We start from the raw sequence: 17610 nt of genomic DNA on the forward strand, positions 1-17610 counted from the left end.
CTCCAAGACTTCATAAATCTAAGCGTAAGACACTGTAATTTGGACAGCCTTATACTGGAACTGTTATCTCTTTTATGCTGCCATGAAATGATGGTGATAGCCTTACGCAGAGATTACATTCTACAAAATTTTCACTTTGCTCTCAACATCATTTGGGTTTGAGTTTAACATGTCTGGTGTAACATACTACTGTAAATATCATTTTTTATTCTAGATTTGTCCTAAAGTAAAAACTCGCAGTTCTAATCAGGACACCGGAACTATGAGCTTTGGGCCAATTCAACGTATTGGTAATATTTCAAAAGTTACATTTTTCTGTAAAATACCTACCTGTAGAATAGCTTTTTGTAACTGTTACTGTATTTTATTCCTTGTTGCTAAATACCAATCTTTGTCTCTCTCTCTCTGTATATGAGTCTCTTTGAACCTGGGTCTCTATAATACAGGGCTGGCCAAACCGGTCCTCGAGATCTACCAACAGTTCATGATTTCCAGGCCTCCTGGAGATCTGTAGAATTGACAGTTAGGAATGAATGCAGCACATCTTCATTAGTAATGACTACACCTGTGCACCAGCTAGGTGGTCTGGAAAATGTGTACTGTTGGTAGATCTCGAGGACTGGTTTGGCCAGGCCTGCTATAATAGAATAGAATGGGGCCCCCATGCCAGAACAATTTTTTGTCCAGCAACAAAGTCAAGGTTCACAATTTAAGCCCCACCCCTCATGACATTTGGCCACACCCCTCTCTAAATATTTGTGACTCACACTGCAAGGGAGTGAGGCCTAATGCACCTGACTCCCACCCTCATCAGTGACAATGTTTGAGAGAAACAAATACAGTCTTTGGTGTTTATTCAAAGATTATGCTGAGTACCCTTACTCTACTTACAATATAAATTCAGCCTAAAAATTGGTTTCATAAAGGTTTTTTTTTTTTTTAATTAGTTATTGTCTGTGCTTTCTGAAACACATCTCCAAGGCAGCTAAGTGTTATTCACTGTTACCAACAAAACAGGGCCCAGAACAATAAAAGTTATATTACAATCTTTTTAAGGAAGCCTCCTTAGATATGGCCATTGGTGGGTTAAACATCGATGGTCAGCAATGATGGTGCCATTAGTGATTTCTACCGATGGTAAAAAAACATAGACAGTTAATCATCGATGGTTTGCACTAGAGATGAGCGGGTTCGGTTCCTCGGGATCCGAACCCCCCCGAACTTCATCTATTTTACACGGTTCCGAGGCAGCCTCGGATCTTCCCGCCTTGCTCGGTTAACCCGAGCGCACCCGAACGTCATGATCCCGCTGTCGTATTCTCACGAGATTCGTTTTGCATATAAAGAGCCGCGCGTCGCCGCCATTTTCACTCGTGCATTGGAGATGATAGCGAGAGGACGTGGCTGCGTTCTCTCAGTTTCTGTGTTCAGTGTGCTGCAAATATCTGTGCTCAGTGTGCTGCAAATATCTACGTTCTCTGCCTGAAAACGCTCCATATCTGTGCTGCATTGTAGTATATAGTAGTAGGACAGTGCCGAATTTTGCTGACCACCAGTATATATATATATATATATATATATATATAGCAGTACGGTACAGTAGTCCATTGCTCTACCTCTGTGTCATCAAGTATACTATCCATCCATACCTGTGCTGCATTGTAGTTGTGCGCAGTATATAGTAGGAGGACAGTGCAGAATTTTGCTGAACACCAGTATATATATATATATATAGCAGTACGGTACAGTAGTCCATTGCTCTACCTCTGTGTCGTCAAGTATACTATCCATCCATATCTGTGCTGCATTGTAGTTGTGCGAAGTATATAGTAGGAGGACAGTGCAGAATTTTGTTGACCACCAGTATAATTATATAGCAGTACGGTACAGTAGTCCATTGCTCTACCTCTGTGTCATCAAGTATACTATCCATCCATATCTGTGCTGCATTTTAGTTGTGCGCAGTATATAGTAGGAGGACACTGCAGAATTTTGCTGACCACCAGTATATATATATATATATATATATATATATATATATATAGCAGTGCGGTACAGTAGTCCATTGCTCTACCTCTGTGTCGTCAAGTATACTATCCATCCATATCTGTGCTGCATTGTAGTTGTGCGCAGTATATAGTAGGAGGACAGTGCAGAATTTTGCTGACCACCAGTATATATATATATATATATATATATATATTTATCTCTGCATTATGTGCTGTTTGGGGACTATTTTTTTAAGATCCATCCTGTCTGACACTGCAGTGCCACTCCTAGATGGGCAAGGTGTTTGTGTCGGCCACTTGGGTCGCTTAGCTTAGCCATCCAGCGACCTTGGTGAACCTCTTTTTTTCTTTGCATCATGTGCTGTTTGGGGACTATTTTTTTAAGTGCCATCCTGTCTGACACTGCAGTGCCACTCCTAGATGGGCCAGGTGTTTGTGTCGGCCACTTGGGTCGCTTAGCTTAGCCATCCAGCGACCTTGGTGAACCTCTTTTTTTCTTTGCATCATGTGATGTTTGGGGACTATTTTTTGAAGTGCCATCCTGTCTGATACTGCAGTGCCACTCCTAGATGGGCCAGGTGTTTGTGTCGGCCACTTGGGTCGCTTAGCTTAGTCATCCAGCGACCTCGTGCAAATTTTTGGACTAAAAATAATATTGTGAGGTGTGAGGTGTTCAGAATAGACTGAAAATGAGTGCAAATTATGGTTATTGAGGTTAATAATACTATGGGATCAAAATGACCCCCAAATTCTATGATTTAAGCTGTTTTTGAGGTGTTTTTTTTAAAGAAAAAAAACACCCGAATCCGACAAAAAATTTTCAGGGAGGTTTTGCCAAAACGCGTCCGAATCCAAAACACGGCCGCGGAACCGAATCCAAAACCAAAACCCAAAAAAATGTCCGGTGCACATCACTAGTTTGCACCCATTAATGGCCAATGCTGCTGGGGGACATGACGGGCGAATCTGCATTGAGGGCAGGGCTTTGTGGTCAGGTTGGGCAGGGTTATTCTCGATGCCTCCGGCACTGACAGGTGAAAAAAACATGCAAACCATCAATGGCTGGTAACCATCAATGTTAGGTGGTAATAACACTTAGTGTTATGTTTTTATGTACAGTGTATCTTAGTTTCCTCAATCTGGTGATAAGGTCCACTGTGCGGCCTTACAAATCTATAATAATAATAATAATAATAATAATAATAATAATTATTATTATTATTATTATTATTATTATAGGGTCATGTACAGGTATCATAGTCAGTGCTAAAAAACAGTAACACTTATGTACAATAATATAAGTAAAATATATGTACTGGACTCAGCTCTTGCAATACAAGTTGATGGTTATTCAATCCCTGACAAAGCAAAAGATATTAAGACAGTGCCTCTAGAGATGAGCGGGTTCGGTTCCTCGGAATCCGAACCCGCCCGAACTTCAGGTTTTTTTACACGGGGCCGAGCGACTCGGATCTTCCCGCCTTGCTCGGTTAACCCGAGCGCGCCCGAACGTCATCATCCCGCTGTCGGATTCTCGCGAGGCTCGTATTCTATCGCGAGACTCGGATTCTATATAAGGAGCCGCGCGTCGCCTCCATTTTCACACGTGCATTGAGATTGATAGGGAGAGGACGTGGCTGGCGTCCTCTCCGTTTAGACTAGAGTACTAGAGAGAGACACAAATTTTGGGGAGCATATTATTAGGAGGAGTACTACTTGCTGCTGATAGTGTGACCAGTGACCACCAGTTTAATTAATCCGTTCTCTGCCTGATAAAAAACGATACACAGTGTGACACAGTCACATACCATATCTGTGCTCAGCCCAGTGTGCTGCATCATATGTAATACTGTATATCATTATCTGACTGTGCTGAGTGCTCACTGCTCACACAGCTTAATTGTGGGGGAGACTGGGGAGCAGTTATAGCAGGAGTACATATTTTAAGTACAGTGCACACTTTTGCTGCCAGAGTGCCACTGCCAGTGTGACTGACCAGTGACCACTGACCACCAGTATTGTGATTGTCTGCTGACCACCAGTATATTGTGATTGTCTGCCTGAAAAAGTTAAACACTCGTCGTGTGGTGTTTTTATAAACGCATTCTGCAGACAGTGTCCAGCAGGTCCGTCATTACATAATATATACCTGTCCGGCTGCAGTACTAGTGTGATATATATATATTTTAATTTTATCTCATTATCATCCAGTCTATATTAGCAGCAGACACAGTACGGTAGTCCACGGCTGTAGCTACCTCTGTGTCGGCAGTCGCTCGTCCATCCATAATTGTATACCACCTACCCGTGGTTTTTTTTTTTCTATCTTCTTGATACTAGTAGCTTACTTTAGGAGTCTGCAGTGCTGAGTCTGACAGACAGTGTCCAGCAGGTCCGTCATTACATAATATATACCTGTCCGGCTGCAGTACTAGTGTGATATATATATATATTTTAATTTTATCTCATTATCATCCAGTCTATATTAGCAGCAGACACAGTACGGTAGTCCACGGCTGTAGCTACCTCTGTGTCGGCAGTCGCTCGTCCATCCATAATTGTATACCACCTACCCGTGGTTTTTTTTTTTCTATCTTCTTGATACTAGTAGCTTACTTTAGGAGTCTGCAGTGCTGAGTCTGACAAACAGTGTCCAGCAGGTCCGTCATTACATAATATATACCTGTCCGGCTGCAGTACTAGTGTGATATATATATATATTTTAATTTTATCTCATTATCATCCAGTCTATATTAGCAGCAGACACAGTACGGTAGTCCACGGCTGTAGCTACCTCTGTGTCGGCAGTCGCTCGTCATCCATAAGTATACTAGTATCCATCCATCTCCATTGTTTACCTGAGGTGCCTTTTAGTTGTGCCTATTAAAATATGGAGAACAAAAATGTTGAGGTTCCAAAAATAGGGAAAGATCAAGATCGACTTCCACCTCGTGCTGAAGCTGCTGCCACTAGTCATGGCCGAGACGATGAAATGCCAGCAACGTCGTCTGCCAAGGCCGATGCCCAATGTCATAGTACAGAGCATGTAAAATCCAAAACACCAAATATCAGTAAAAAAGGACTAAAAAATCTAAAATAAAATTGTCGGAGAAGCGTAAACTTGCCAATATGCCATTTACCACACGGAGTGGCAAGGAACGGCTGAGGCCCTGGCCTATGTTCATGGCTAGTGGTTCAGCTTCACATGAGGATGGAAGCACTCAGCCTCTCGCTAGAAAAATGAAAAGACTCAAGCTGGCAAAAGCACAGCAAAGACTGTGCATTCTTCGAAATCCCAAATCCACAAGGAGAGTCCAATTGTGTCGGTTGCGATGCCTGACCTTCCCAACACTGGACGTGAAGAGCATGCGCCTTCCACCATTTGCACGCCCCCTGCAAGTGCTGGAAGGAGCACCCGCAGTCCAGTTCCTGATAGTCAGATTGAAGATGTCAGTGTTGAAGTACACCAGGATGAGGAGGATATGGGTGTTGCTGGCGCTGGGGAGGAAATTGACAAGGAGGATTCTGATGGTGAGGTGGTTTGTTTAAGTCAGGCACCCGGGGAGACACCTGTTGTCCGTGGGAGGAATATGGCCATTGACATGCCTGGTGAAAATACCAAAAAAATCAGCTCTTCGGTGTGGAAGTATTTCAACAGAAATGCGGACAACATTTGTCAAGCCGTGTGTTGCCTTTGTCAAGCTGTAATAAGTAGGGGTAAGGACGTTAACCACCTCGGAACATCCTCCCTTATACGTCACCTGCAGCGCATTCATAATAAGTCAGTGACAAGTTCAAAAACTTTGGGCGACAGCGGAAGCAGTCCACTGACCAGTAAATCCCTTCCTCTTGTAACCAAGCTCACGCAAACCACCCCACCAACTCCCTCAGTGTCAATTTCCTCCTTCCCCAGGAATGCCAATAGTCCTGCAGGCCATGTCACTGGCAATTCTGACGAGTCCTCTCCTGCCTGGGATTCCTCCGATGTATCCTTGCGTGTAACGCCTACTGCTGCTGGCGCTGCTGTTGTTGCTGCTGGGAGTCGATGTTCATCCCAGAGGGGAAGTCGGAAGACCACTTGTACTACTTCCAGTAAGCAATTGACTGTCCAACAGTCCTTTGCGAGGAAGATGAAATATCACAGCAGTCATCCTGTTGCAAAGCGGATAACTGAGGCCTTGACAACTATGTTGGTGTTAGACGTGCGTCCGGTATCCGCCATTAGTTCACAGGGAACTAGACAATTTCTTGAGGTAGTGTGCCCCCGTTACCAAATACCATCTAGGTTCCACTTCTCTAGGCAGGCGATACCGAGAATGTACACGGACGTCAGAAAAAGACTCACCAGTGTCCTAAAAAATGCAGTTGTACCCAATGTCCACTTAACCACGGACATGTGGACAAGTGGAGCAGGGCAGGATCAGGACTATATGACTGTGACAGCCCACTGGGTAGATGTATGGACTCCCGCCGCAAGAACAGCAGCGGCGGCACCAGTAGCAGCATCTCGCAAACGCCAACTCTTTCCTAGGCAGGCTACGCTTTGTATCACCGGTTTCCAGAATACGCACACAGCTGAAAACCTCTTACGGCAACTGAGGAAGATCATCGCGGAATGGCTTACCCCAATTGGACTCTCCTGTGGATTTGTGGCATCGGACAACGCCAGCAATATTGTGTGTGCATTAAATATGGGCAAATTCCAGCACGTCCCATGTTTTGCACATACCTTGAATTTGGTGGTGCAGAATTATTTAAAAAACGAGAGGGGCGTGCAAGAGATGCTGTCGGTGGCCAGAAGAATTGTGGGACACTTTCGGCGTACAGGCACCACGTACAGAAGACTGGAGCACCACCAAAAACGCCTGAACCTGCCCTGCCATCATCTGAAGCAAGAAGTGGTAACGAGGTGGAATTCAACCCTATATATGCTTCAGAGGTTGGAGGAGCAGCAAAAGGCCATTCAAGCCTATACAATTGAGCACGATATAGGAGGTGGAATGCACCTGTCTCAAGCGCAGTGGAGAATGATTTCAACGTTGTGCAAGGTTCTGCTGCCCTTTGAACTTGCCACACGTGAAGTCAGTTCAGACACTGCCAGCCTGAGTCAGGTCATTCCCCTCATCAGGCTTTTGCAGAAGAAGCTGGAGACATTGAAGGAGGAGCTAACACAGAGCGATTCCGCTAGGCATGTGGGACTTGTGGATGGAGCCCTTAATTCGCTTAACAAGGATTCACGGGTGGTCAATCTGTTGAAATCAGAGCACTACATTTTGGCCACCGTGCTCGATCCTAGATTTAAAACCTACCTTGGATCTCTCTTTCCGGCACACACAAGTCTGCTGGGGTTTAAAGACCTGCTGGTGAGAAAATTGTCAAGTCAAGCGGAACGCGACCTGTCAACATCTCCTCCTTCACATTCTCCTGCAACTGGGGGTGCGAGGAAAAGGCTCAGAATTCCGAGCCCACCCGCTGGCGGTGATGCAGGGCAGTCTGGAGCGACTGCTGATGCTGACATCTGGTCCGGACTGAAGGACCTGCCAACGATTACGGATACGGACATGTCGTCTACTGGCACTGCATATGATTCTCTCCCCATTGAAAGAATGGTGGAGGATTATATGAGTGACCGCATCCAAGTAGGCACGTCAGACAGTCCGTACTTATACTGGCAGGAAAAAGAGGCAATTTGGAGGCCCTTGCACAAACTGGCTTTATTCTACATAAGTTGCCCTCCCACAAGTGTGTACTCCGAAAGAGTATTTAGTGCCGCCGCTCACTTTGTCAGCAATCGGCGTACGAGGTTACTTCCAGAAAATGTGGAGAAGATGATGTTCATTAAAATGAATTATAATCAATTCCTCCGTGGAGACATTGACCAGCAGCAATTGCCTCCACAAAGTACACAGGGAGCTGAGATGGTGGATTCCAGTGGGGACGAATTGATAATCTGTGAGGAGGGGGATGTACACGGTGATATATCGGAGGATGATGATGAGGTGGACATCTTGCCTCTATAGAGCCAGTTTGTGCAAGGAGAGATTAATTGCTTCTTTTTTGGTGGGGGTCCAAACCAACCCGTCATTTCAGTCACAGTCGTGTGGCAGACCCTGTCACTGAAATGATGGGTTGGTTAAAGTGTGCATGTCCTGTTTATACAACATAAGGGTGGGTGGGAGGGCCCAAGGACAATTCCATCTTGCACCTCTTTTTTCTTTCATATTTCTTTGCGTCATGTGCTGTTTGTGGAGTAGTTTTTGGAAGGGCCATCCTGCGTGACACTGCAGTGCCACTCCTAGATGGGCCAGGTGTTTGTGTCGGCCACTAGGGTCGCTTATCTTACTCACACAGCTACCTCATTGCTCCTCTTTTTTTCTTTGCGTCATGTGCTGTTTGGGGAGTGTTTTTTGGAAGGGCCATCCTGCGTGACACTGCAGTGCCACTCCTAGATGGGCCAGGTGTTTGTGTCGGCCACTAGGGTCGCTTATCTTACTCACACAGCTACCTCATTGCGCCTCTTTTTTTCTTTGCGTCATGTGCTGTTTGGGGAGTGTTTTTTGGAAGGGCCATCCTGCGTGACACTGCAGTGCCACTCCTAGATGGGCCAGGTGTTTGTGTTGGCCACTAGGGTCGCTTAGCTTACTCACACAGCTACCTCATTGCGCCTCTTTTTTTCTTTGCGTCATGTGCTGTTTGGGGAGTGTTTTTTGGAAGGGCCATCCTGCGTGACACTGCAGTGCCACTCCTAGATGGGCCAGGTGTTTGTGTCGGCCACTAGCGTCGCTTAGCTTAGTCATCCAGCGACCTCGGTGCAAATTTTAGGACTAAAAATAATATTGTGAGGTGTGAGGTGTTCAGAATAGACTGAAAATGAGTGGAAATTATGGTTTTTGAGGTTAATAATACTTTGGGATCAAAATGACCCCCAAATTCTATGATTTAAGCTGTTTTTTAGTGTTTTTTGAAAAAAACACCCGAATCCAAAACACACCCGAATCCGACAAAAAAAATTCGGTGAGGTTTTGCCAAAACGCGGTCGAACCCAAAACACGGCCGCGGAACCGAACCCAAAACCAAAACACAAAACCCGAAAAATTTCAAGTGCACATCTCTAAGTGCCACCACTTCTGCTATACAATTTAAGATACAGATCACTCTATTTGTATCTGGATGTAATTATGTGACCTCCCCCTACATCCCGCACCCTCACAATCCCTACGGTCGGCATGCCGATCAACAGGGACTAATCCCACCCACCCATATAGTGGGAATAGAACCCGTGGTGACTGCAAGTTGCTTGTTGCGCCCGCCCCCCCCTTGCCGGCATCTCCCATTTGTATCTCATGGTGGAATCTATTCATAGAGCAGAGAAAAGCCCTCTCCTGTGTAAAACAGGGCTTTTCTCTGCTATTCACGGAGTGGGTTTCTATGCAGCGGTACCCATGCTCCGCGCCTGAATAGCATCATTATATGTTAGTATGGTGAGTGATCTGCTTTCCGCGTCTCCAGTGTCGCATATCAGGATAGCGTAATCTGTACTTCAGTGCAGAAATGGCGGGGAGGTTTAATGCTTCCCAACTCTCTGCCTGCCTCCCGGCGCTTGCACCGGCCTCTTGATATCCCAGCAGCTCCTGCAGCCAGGGCCGGTGCTAGGGTGTTCGGCGCCCCCCTGCAAACTATAAATTTGCGCCCTCCCATATTCGTGCCGGGAAAAGGGGTGTGGGCTCACAAGTAAGGGGCATGGCCACACAATAGTACCCCCATTTAAAATTACGCCACAATGTAGCACAATCTTATTCCTCTTATACATAATGCCCCACCCGTAGTAGTAGCGTCATATGTAATGCACCCCAGTAGTAGTAGTATCCTTATACATAATGCCCCCCCAGTAGTAGTAGCATCCTTATATGTAGTGTGCCCCCAGTAGTAGACGCGTCCTTATACGTAGTGCACCCCCAGTAGTAGAAGCGTCCTTATACGTAATTCCCCTCTAGTAGTAGTATCGTCCTTATACGTAATGCCCCCCCCCCAGTAGTAGTAGCGTCATTCTGCGTAATGCCCCCCTGTAGTAGTAGCGTCCTTATACGTAGTGCACCCCCAGTAGTAGTAGCGTCCTTATACGTAGTGCACCCCCAGTAGTAGAAGCGTCCTTATACGTAATTCCCCCCTAGTAGTAGTATCGTCCTTATACGTAATGGCCCCTCCAGTAGTAGTGTTGTTTCACAAAATGCCCCCCCGGTAGTAGTAGCGTCCTTACATGTAATGCCCCCCCCCCCCAGTAATAGCGTAATTATACGTAATGCCCCCCAGTACTACCATCCATAAAGTGCGCGTACACAGACATACCTCACACACACACATATATGCACACACATACACACCCACCATATACACACACACACACACACCGTATGCACACACACACACCGTATGCACACACACACACACCATATACACACACCCACCATATACACACACACACACACACACACACCATATATACAAACACACACTTCTCTCTCACCCTCTACTTACCTAAGCCAGTCTCCCTCGGTACAGCAGCCTGGTCCGTGTAGCCCCGCCCCCTTCTGGCCCGTTTAGCTCCGCCCCCTTCCGCCCCGTTTAGCTCCGCCCCCTTCCGTCCCGTACACAGCCGCTGCCACACAGGTGAGGTGAGGGAGGAGGCTTTTCACGCTGCAGGCTCCGCTGCCAGCACTGTCACAGTCATACAGTGACAGACACAGCAGCAGCAGCAGCAGCAGCAGGGGGGCCAGGACGGCGCAGCAGGGAAGGAATGCAGAGCAGGGGTAGCGCCTCTCCGTCCCAGCGCCTCCCTGCACTGCATCCCTTCGCTGAGCGGGTAGCGCCGGGCCTGCCTGCAGCTTCCCCTGACCTCAGCTGCTGGCGCATGCGCAGAACTGACCTGACTGCCAGCTCCACACTTCGCAGGGGACCGCAGCTGAAGACAGGATTGCTGGAACCCTGATCGTGTTCCCAGAAAGCGTACATGAATTGTTACCTAAATAAGCTATATATCGCATCAAACTGATGTGATATATAGAGAAAAGTAGCAATGCAGTTCTCACTTTCTTTATGAATAAAAATATTTGTAAACACAATGTCACAGGGCCTGAGTAACATGCCATGCAAATGTTCACGTGGTAGAGCAATTTTCTGCTATTGTTAATGTATGAAAATCCCCAAAAATTCCTACAGCACACGCGTTATACAGTGTGTGCGCATTATTATTATTACCAGTTATTTATATAGCGCACACATATTCCGCAGCGCTTTACAGAGAATATTTGGATATTCACACCAGTTCCTTCCCCAGTGGAGCTTACAATCTATATTCCCTACCATATTTGCATGTACACACGTTCACGCTAGGGTTAATTTTCTTGGGATCCAATTAGCCTACCAGTATATTTTTGGATTGTGGGAGGAAACCGGAGTACCCGGAGGAAACCCACGCAAGTACTGGGATAAACTACTCCCATAAAGGTACTGTTACTATTTAGACACATAGAAATGTATTGAAAAAGTGCTGGGCATCCCGGGGTGATGACTGGGAGGTTGCTAAACCAATGCACAGAGATGGTCCATCTTATGGGCTTCTTATGGGAGTGTCACAGGCGTGTCACTGAATTGTTTGCGTACACAGGTGCTCAATCGTACACCTACTCAGATGGAAAATCTGCACCTGCCATAGGGCTGATGCAATTTCCGATGGTGTGTGACCGATAGCGGCATAAAGATACATGAGGTGGCATTACAGCATCTGTTGATGGTAAAAGTGGGGGTCTCAGTCCTTGCACACTCACACTCAGGGAGACATTTTGTAAAGGCATTTGCACAGTCGCAAAGTCGCAAATGACAACCACCTCCGAATCAGATCGACAGCCTCCAAAACATGAATATGTGTTTTCCTTTACCTGGTCACCTCATTACTCTATGGGGCCCATTTATCAACAAGTGATAAAACTCATTGTGAATGATAAAACTCGTTGCATATGATAAATGGTTCTCCGGCCAATCAGCTCTCACCTGCCATTTTTCAAACACATGACAGGAGCTGAACACATGACAGTTAGGAGCTGATTAGCTGGAGCATCATTTATCATACGCAACGAGTTTTATCTTTCACAGCGTGTTTTATCACTCGTTGATAAATGGGACCCTAAATGCATCATTCTTATAGTGAATGAGAATTTTTCCATGTGAACACTTGAATCTGGACAGTGGGCACAGCTGACAGAAGTGAGAAAATGCTGGGACGTGGTTGTGGAGGAACTTCAGGAACAACTGTTGATAGAATTACGTTTTGTGTAACTACTTGCTGGAAGTTATTCATTTGCTCTATTAAAATATTTGTTTTATCTTCACAGAATTGCCTGATAATACTCCCACAGGTAAATCTTTATTTGCATTCATTTTCTTTTCGTTCTTTCTGTTTTTTAATCATAATAAATGGAATAAATAGAAAATTTGTTAATTGTCAAACTGCACTAACTGTGCCCATAGCTTTAATACGGGTGTGGTGCATAGGGTCGACCACACTTAGGTTGACAGTGTCTAGGTCGACCACTATTGGTCGACACAAGCATTAGGTTGACATGACAAAAGGTCGACATGATTTTTTTTTAAAAAATTGTGTCGTTTTCTTCATAGAATGACCGGGAATCCCAATTAGTGCACTGTGACCTCTCGCCATGCTTCGGACAAGGTGCCTTGCTCCACTACCGCTGCACTCGGCACAGGTTACCGTTCCCAATTGTAATCCCCGTGGATCCTAAAGTATGAAAAAATTAAAAAAATGAAAAAAATTGTATAAAACTCATGTTGACCTAGTGACCATGTTAATCTAGAAACCAATAGTGGTCGACCAATAATGGTCTACCTAATGACTGTCAACCTAAGTGTGGTCGACCAAGAGACCGGATACCCTGTATCAAGTCTTATAAAGAGGTTGTGGAAATGGATGTGTTTACCACAGCAGCAAATTCTATAGCAATCATTTATCTAGTACATTTAAGGAAATGATAACTAGAATCTGATTGGTTGCTATGGCCAGCACCCGCACTTGTCCTCTTTATGTGGTTTGATAACTCTCCCCCTAAGTGCAATGGGACATATATTTCTAATTTGACCATAACTGGTGCTCGCTCCTGAATCTTCCCATACAGTATTCTCTAAGGGCACTGCTACAATATGAAATATTGAGGCTTCCACAGGGGAAAACAAGGGTCCTGCTTCAGAGGTGCACGCTAACTGCACGTAATGCTAATGTCCACATAGGTGAGCAGTTATTGGCTACTATACATGCACAAATTGTTCTGGAAACCCCTAAGGTGCATGCATTACCCTGAGTGTATGCACAAATGTGCTATTGCATATGGAGCAGTAGGTATCCACAATGCTGAGGTAATACCATAGATGTTCCTTTGCGATGATTGGGAGGTGGCCTGTTAGACACATACCATTTCCAGAGAGGCCTTGTTCAGACAGAGACATTGCAACAGCCATAGGGCAGATGCAAGTGTCGATGGTGTACGCGAAGATGCACCAGTGGTGGAATGTCCATAACCATAGGAGGAGTTATAGGGGTATATGCAATTGCCGGCGAATCGCGGCAATTTTTCGCCCGTTTTTTAATTCGACACAATTCGACCGTCGAATTCCGGCAAGTGGGTGCCGGAATTTAACATATTCAATAAAAAACGAATTCGACACTCCCGCTGTCGAAAAACGGCCGGTTTGATGGATTTTGATTACATTTTTAAAAAACGGGAAAAGAAGGGAAAAAACCCGAAAAAAAATTGCGTGGGGTCCCCCCTCCAAAGCATAACCAGCCTTGGGCTCTTCGAGCCTTTCCTGGTTCTAAAAATCCGGGGGAAAAACTGACAGAGGATCCCCCGTATTTTTAAAACCAGCACCGGGCTCTGCGCCTGGTGCAAAAAATACGGGGGACAAAAAGAGTAGGGGTCCCCCGTATTTTTTACACCAGCATCGGGCTCCACTAGCTGGGTAGATAATGCCACAGCCGGGGGTCACTTTTATACAGCGCTCTGCGGCCATGGCATTAAATATGCAACTAGTCACCCCTGGCCGGGGTACCTTGGAGGAGTGGGGACCCCTTCAATCAAGGGGTCCCCCCCTCCAGCCACCCAAGGGCCAGGGGTGAAGCCCGAGGCTGTCCCCCCCATCCAAGGGCTGCGGATGGGGGCTGATAGCCTTTTGAAAAAATGAAAGAATATTGTTTTTTCCAGTAGTACTACAAGTCCCAGCAAGCCTCCCCCACAAGCTGGTACTTGGAGAACCACAAGTACCAGCATGCGGGAGAAAAATGGGCCCACTGGTACCTGTAGTTCTACTGGAAAAAAAATACCCAAATAAAAACAGGAGACACACCGTGAAAGTAAAACTTTATTTCACACCTGCCGACACACACATACTTACCTATGTTGACCCGCCGACTGGCACGTCTCCAATGTCTCCGACGATCCGGGGTACCTGTGATTAAAATTATACTCACCTGATCCAGTGTCCAGATTATAATCCACGTACTTGGCACAAAAAAAAAACGAACACCCGGACCAGGCGGACTGAAAGGGGTCCCATGTTTACACATGGGACACCTTTCCCCGAATGCAGAGACCCCCGTGACTCCTGTCACAGAAAGGTCTCTTCAGCCAATCAGGAAGCGCCACTTCGTGGCACTCACCTGATTGGCTCTGCGCGTCTAAGCTCAGACGCGCATTGCACAGCTCCCTCCATTACTTTCAATGGTGGGAACTTTGCGGTCAGCGGTGAGGTCACCCGCGGGTATTGTACATGGGCTGTGAAAGTGAGCATCTCAGGATTGCACTTTCTGGTGCACGCAATTACACAAGGGGAAGACTGAAATGAGCAGCTACATATTAGCGCAGCTGCAGTACTGCAAAAAGGCGCAGCCGCTGTGGTGACTGCATTCCCTCTGGATGAGACCCAAGATGCTTAATTTTGGGACAGACAGTTACCCTTAATGCTACGAGTCCAAAAGTCAAGCAAAATAAATACTGTCATGTGATCAGGGATTTCCCTCCACTTTAAAACCAAAAAGTTGTTTTTAATTCCAAAGATAAATATTTTTATTATAGCAATGCTCAGTAATATCAGTAACAAAAATAACACATTCATATTAGGGGTTATATTTACTAAAGGTAAATTTTCATTGATTTCTATTGAATTTAATTCAAAGACTATCTAAATCAATCTTGTTTTTAAGGAGTAAAACACACATTTACGTCAGACAGTTTTTTATATAAATTTTTAATTTGTTAGTAGAAATGTGTTTCAGCTCCAGAAACACAACATTGTTTTACATAGATTTTCCTCTATTTAAATTTTTTAGAAATTGAGGAAGTTGACCTTTCGTAAATATACCCCCATATAAACTTTTTGAGGAGTCTTGTAATCTGTGGTATGGCATATTAATATTTAGTAAAGAAATAATGAAAATGTTATACAGGTGGGTCCTCCGTTATCTTGGCTGTTTCTGCGCGTAGACGGAGGTTTAGTCACGCCTAGGCGATAGCTTAGGTTGCTGAGTTTAATCACTGACAGGCGCGTTGATGCACAATTACATACTCAGCATGCAATACACCTCCACCACTGGGTGGCTAATGCTCCACTAATCCAGTACTTTAGATCGAATAGCGGCGGATTGATCTACAGTACAAGCTCTATCAAATGGTCAGTGATGACTGCAATGTTAATAGACAGTCCTGTACTACATACTGTACACGCAGATGGTGACCCATGGTCAGATGGAGAGAGTAAAAAAAATTTGTTTATACAGACGCAAATGAACGTGTTAAAACACTTGTCAATTGCCGTGTTACTGCATGTGAGTGTCCAAGTCCCATAGACAAAGCAATAGACTAATGTAGTCCATTGACTTTAAAGTATGTACAGTGCACTAAATACCATGTTTTGTTTATGAGCGTCCAAGTCCCCTAACGGCATAAATGAACACCAATGGCAAGGAATCGCTGCTTGCAGTACTTTTACACATGAACTTGTGTATGTTCCATGCAGCAGTGTGGGCAAGCGGTGAAGGCTTCCACCTCCCATGCTTAGAGTCCCGGGTTCGATTCCCAAAGTGCCAATGTACTTTTTCTTCCCTGACATTCACTTTATTAATTTTACTTTTCTTTGTAATACATTGTAATACATTCAATGGAAGGGTGCACACAGGTTTCACATAAATCAGGGTAAATCTGCAGGAGCAACTCATTCTGCTGTTTAAAATACACAGTGGCTATGAGGACCCATAGACATACCAATTAATATAAATTTGTGTATTCTGATGCAACTAACTGTTCGAGCAACACAGTACTGTAGATCATCTGCATTAGAAAATCTGTGTTGTACTTTATGAGAAGGGATCACTGCTACTATACCATTTGTACATCTATCAAAGCAACTGCAGTTCTCAGTCTGATTTTCATATACAGTACAGCATTGTGTTGTACATTCATTGTAACCTGACCTCCCTCCTTGTCTACTGTATGAACTGTGCAGGCTCCCTGGGGGGAAGTGGGATTGGGTTAGGGGGAGGTGGTGGCTTAAGACCTTGTTCTGCTATATGAGCATCCAAGTCCCTTAACGGCATAAAGGGGAGGGGGAATGGTGATGGGGGAGGTGGGGATTAACCAGCGGAGTTCAGAGATGCTGTCAAAAATATTAATTGTCTGTTGGGACCCAACCCCCCCCCCCCCAATAAATCAATAAATAAAAATAGTGTGTACAGACACAAAAGAATGTGTTAAAGGAATGGTCCATTGACGTTTGGTTTATGTGAGCTATTGCATTAAATTCAATTAAAATGGGCTTAAAGCTTAGTATCTCTGGTCAGGGTCCAATCTGCTCAGAATCAGGTTGGAATGGAAGAGGAGATGATTAGCTACCGGAGGATACCAACTCCTAGTTTCTGTGACCCCCACAAGGCTCATGGCAAGCATCGGAACCCATGGTGGGTCTGAATTACCGGGCCCATTATAGTCTATGGGAAAATGGGTCCACTTTGCGTCCTGATATCTCTGGTTCTGGATGTTCCAGAGACTCGGGACTGTACCACATAAAAGAGGAGACTATTGGCTTTTGGAGAAGATAAACCACTAGTTTATGTGATACTGCAACGGAAAACAGCAAGCAACTGTGTGTCGGGTCCCCTCCAGTTGTCCGCCCAGCTTGCACAGGATGCAGGGTTTCTGGCTAGATAGAAAATAGTACTGTACAGATGACAGGTTTGGCATCCTGGAACTTAGGGAGGAGCTTTTATCTCTCCCCATTATACTTATAAAGATAACACTTGCCGCTGTAGCAATTACAGCAGAGTACGTTACAAGCTGTTTGTGCTATTCAGTACTCAAATTAAAAATACTGTACAGAGACGCTAAGCACAGTGATTTGACATCCAGGAACTTAGGGAGGAGCTTTTATCTCTCTCCATTATACTTAGTAAGATAACACTTGCCGCTGTACGTTACAAGCTGTTCATGCTATTTAGTACTCAAATACAAAATACTGTACAGAGATGCTAAGCACAGTGATTTGG

At 45.1% G+C, this 17610-nt stretch overlaps 1 long non-coding RNA gene across 1 annotated transcript in view; it reads left to right on the forward strand.

The window, feature by feature from the left end:
* Positions 1 to 227: 227 nt before the first annotated feature.
* The window catches only part of LOC134943687 (uncharacterized), a 32962-nt gene continuing 15579 nt past the window's right edge, over positions 228 to 17610 (forward strand). Inside the window, exons 1-2 of the long non-coding RNA XR_010181678.1 lie at positions 228 to 290; positions 12398 to 12421. This is a non-coding gene — a long non-coding RNA (uncharacterized LOC134943687). The remainder of the gene's footprint in view (positions 291 to 12397; positions 12422 to 17610) is intronic.

The sequence above is a fragment of the Pseudophryne corroboree genome, chromosome 7 (genome assembly GCF_028390025.1).
Source record: "Pseudophryne corroboree isolate aPseCor3 chromosome 7, aPseCor3.hap2, whole genome shotgun sequence".
NCBI lineage: Eukaryota > Metazoa > Chordata > Amphibia > Anura > Myobatrachidae > Pseudophryne > Pseudophryne corroboree.